Source organism: Mustela putorius, unplaced genomic scaffold (assembly GCF_011764305.1).
Source record: "Mustela putorius furo isolate JIRA1106 unplaced genomic scaffold, ASM1176430v1.1 tig00001451_pilon_pilon_pilon, whole genome shotgun sequence".
Classification (NCBI taxonomy): Eukaryota; Metazoa; Chordata; class Mammalia; order Carnivora; family Mustelidae; genus Mustela; species Mustela putorius.
This window is the reverse complement of record NW_025421748.1, coordinates 931,272-934,623: the sequence shown is the minus strand read 5'-3', so window position 1 is coordinate 934,623 and position 3,352 is coordinate 931,272. Positions and strand designations below refer to the sequence as shown.

The window sequence follows — 3,352 nt, the reverse complement described above, 5'->3', positions numbered from 1 at the left end:
TGGTTCAAAGATCCTCACAGTTTTATATTTTACTGCTTAGCATAATGAAATGTACTTTTTCTAGCCCTACCACACCCAAATGGCTGGACATCCTCTGTTTCTTTCTCTGGGCTTATCTTTTCCTTGTGCCTTGTCAAGTTCAGCCTGCTAAATAAGCACGTGCCACGAACAGCCTTTGTTGTTGTTGTTGTTGAGAGAGAGACGGGTGGGAGGAGGGGAGAGAAGCTGGTGGTTGTGGTGGAGAGGCAGAAGGAGAAAGAGAGAGAATCCCAAACAGGCTCTACACCCAGCACGGGGCCCAGTGTGGGGCTTGATCCCATGACCCTGAGATCATAACCGGAGTCGAAATTAAGAGTTGGACACTTAAGGGCCTGAGCCATCAAGGTCTCCCGACTAACATCTTTCTTCTAGCATTTTCTCCCTCTAATGAGGGAGCTCATTTGCCTTCCCAGTTGTAATTGGCAGCACTTTCATTAGATATTTCGACACTGTTAGCATTCTTCCAGCCTCCGATAATAGCTTCAGTTTCCGAATCCGCTAGAAAGTGTACATTTTGTTGAAGTAACAAAGACTTCAAAATGTTTTTAAACACAAAGTTTTATTTTTTTTTTCACATTTTACATCTAATGTGGATTGGCTGAGTGGATGGACAGTTGCTTCTTGTCTTCCAGATTCCAAAATAATGGTAATTGTGTGTCTTACATAATTTTCAGCCTTAGCATCCACGTGTTGTCTACATGTTAAACACTTTAGCAACAGAACACAAAAACTAATGAAACAATTTCCTTTCACATTTAACCTTATCACTAGCTTCACTCAAATAAACAGAAAACTCATAACTTAAAACTATTTATTCATAAAGTCACCTTATTTTTCTTGTATAAAACTATGTGGTGGCCATGGCAGGAGCCTGGTGTGGGTCTTCTTTACAAGATGGTCAGTGAATCCCTGATAGGGATCCTTGGTGAACATGGTCTCTTTCTAGGGGTCAGGGGTGACACAGCTGTAGGTCTTGGAAACGGCGTTGAAGGCAGCCCTGGCAAAGTTGCCCCGTGTGACAGTGCCGCCCCTGGCTGAAGTATAGCGGTCGTCAGCGCCGGCCATCATCAGGAGCTTCTCGGGCACACGGGCTGAGACCATACCTCTGGGGGCACAGTGAGGCGTCCTGGCAGAGCCATAGCGGCCGGTCACCTTGCCTGGGACAGCGTTGGGTGGGCGGATCTTGTTCCCCTGGTAGGCTTGCCACATGGAAAGCTCAGCCAGGATGGTGGCCCCATGGGTGTAATGGTTACCACCTTGGAGCACTTAACACCCAGCCCGACATGTCCACTGTAATCCCGATGGCAACAAACATCTTGAACTTGGTCCGCTGGGCAGCACGGTCTGCTTTCATGTAGGCCTGATCTTCAAAACCTCAACCTTGAGGGATGTGCCCAGGAAGAGTCCGTGATCTCAGATTCTCTGATGGGCAGGGAGAAGGTGTAGATCCCCTCCAGGGACTTGATCTTTGTGTCCTTCACCAGGGGGCCCAGTGTGGTGATGGGGTCCACTCCTCGTCTTCACCCTCGCCTTCTTGATCTCCCAGCCTCTGCCCTACCCAGACCCACTCTGATCCCTCCCCTATTCCAGCCTGGGCGCCCTCAGGAAGGCTCCGAGGGAGCCCTGGACTCCATCCCAGGGGCTTCCCACCCCAGGCTCCTGCTGCAGCTCTGGTGTTCCCGGCCGTCTGGTGTTTTCTTGGAGAAGCAGCAGAAACCATCTTATTTTTTAAGTTAGCAAACCTTAGTTCGGAGTTCCTGAGCAAAAGTGACCGGATGGTTGAGGGGCTGAACCTCGTGGCCCACAACAACGTGAGCAGCGCAGGCGATTTCTCTGGCTCCGGTCCACAGTGTAGTGGACGGAAATAATCCCAGCTCCCAGCTGGCAGCCCTGAGGGCGGGTGTGCTGGGCATGAGAGGTATTTCCCCAGCGCTCCCCGCTCTCACTCTGCGCTTGCAGCCGCTCGGTAGCTGGGTGGTCCGGGACTGTTTCTGACTCCCAAGTGCTAAACAAGGTGAGGCCTTCCCACGGTCTCTTTCCCACTGCCACCATGACCGGCAGTATGGAGACGGGGAGACGGTGGCTGTTCCCTCGGCCTGGGCTCTACAGTAAAGAGATGAGAACAAAAGCTGAACTTTGTATTTCAAAACCATTTGAAGTTTCTCAGGCACTTCAACAAAATATGTACTTGCAAATGCGTGAAATTGAAAGGAGAGTGTTTTGCAGCCGCGCTGGGTTATCTAACAGGTCACGAGGGGAAGCAGAACACAAAAACCATTCAAGGACTTGAAGGCATCACACCCGTAGGAGACCCTGGATTTGAAGACTGAAAGGTGCTCAGGGTTCCTTCTCTTTCAATTCTACTTTCCCCCTCAACACATCAGCCTTTTTCTCCTGGGTCAGCACAGGTCAGTCTTTCCACAAATGAGAAAATATGACTGTGGGCCGTGTTTTAGTTTATGCATTACAGTGTTGGTCACCTGGAAGGGACTGGGTTCATTTTGTCCCAAGTACGTGAGGAAATCCAAGAAACAGACTCACGGGCGTGAGGCAGTGGCCCACCCTGGACGGATCAGCGGGGGTCGCCGTGTACTTGCAGCAGCCGACTGACGGGGGTCTGAGGCCCTGGGGCCTTGGGGACGGCGAGGACGGGGCTCCTGTGGGACTGTGGTTTCCTGTACTCGGGCGTTGACTTCTTCATACTCGCGTGAATGCGGCAAGGGTTTCGAAGGGATAATTCCCACCTAACAATCTTCACTACTTGTTCAAGTGTTCTTCTTCTTCTTTTTTTTTTAAATGTTTTCCTCGCTAAGTTTACTAGTTAGTTAAACAGGTCAATAAACCATTTGTTTTTGGACTTATTTAGGAAAAGCAAATATTTTCTTTAAAACGTGAGAACAACAGAACAAGGAGTTCATGAGGACAAGGTCAAACGTTTCCTAGCTGAACTAACAGTTCCAGAAAGTCTTTCATACCCTTGACCTCTTAGTGGGAAAGAGTGGAGAGAACTTTGTTTCTTTCTTAGGACACTGTGGGTCTCAGAAGACATCAGTCAGAGAAATAATCTTCTGCTCTTCTTCCTGGGTTTATAAGGTATCACAGCAGCCTGCAACATCAAAATTGTTACTTAGGTATGAATTGACTGACGCACAGCTTCACGGTGGTTCCAAAAGCTTTGACTGCGTTCTGTCCTGAGAGTGTGCATTTATTCAGTCTTTGTTTCCAAAGAGTCGATGCCGGTACCGTGCAAGATCATTGCCATACTTCGGTAGTAAACCTGACCACGCCGATTCCCTGTTCCTAGCACCCGCAC

General features: G+C 49.2%; 1 pseudogene; it reads right to left on the bottom strand.

Moving 5' to 3' along the window:
* Positions 1 to 867: 867 nt before the first annotated feature.
* LOC101677478 lies at positions 868 to 2,740 on the bottom strand (annotated as a pseudogene).
* Positions 2,741 to 3,352: the final 612 nt, after the last annotated feature.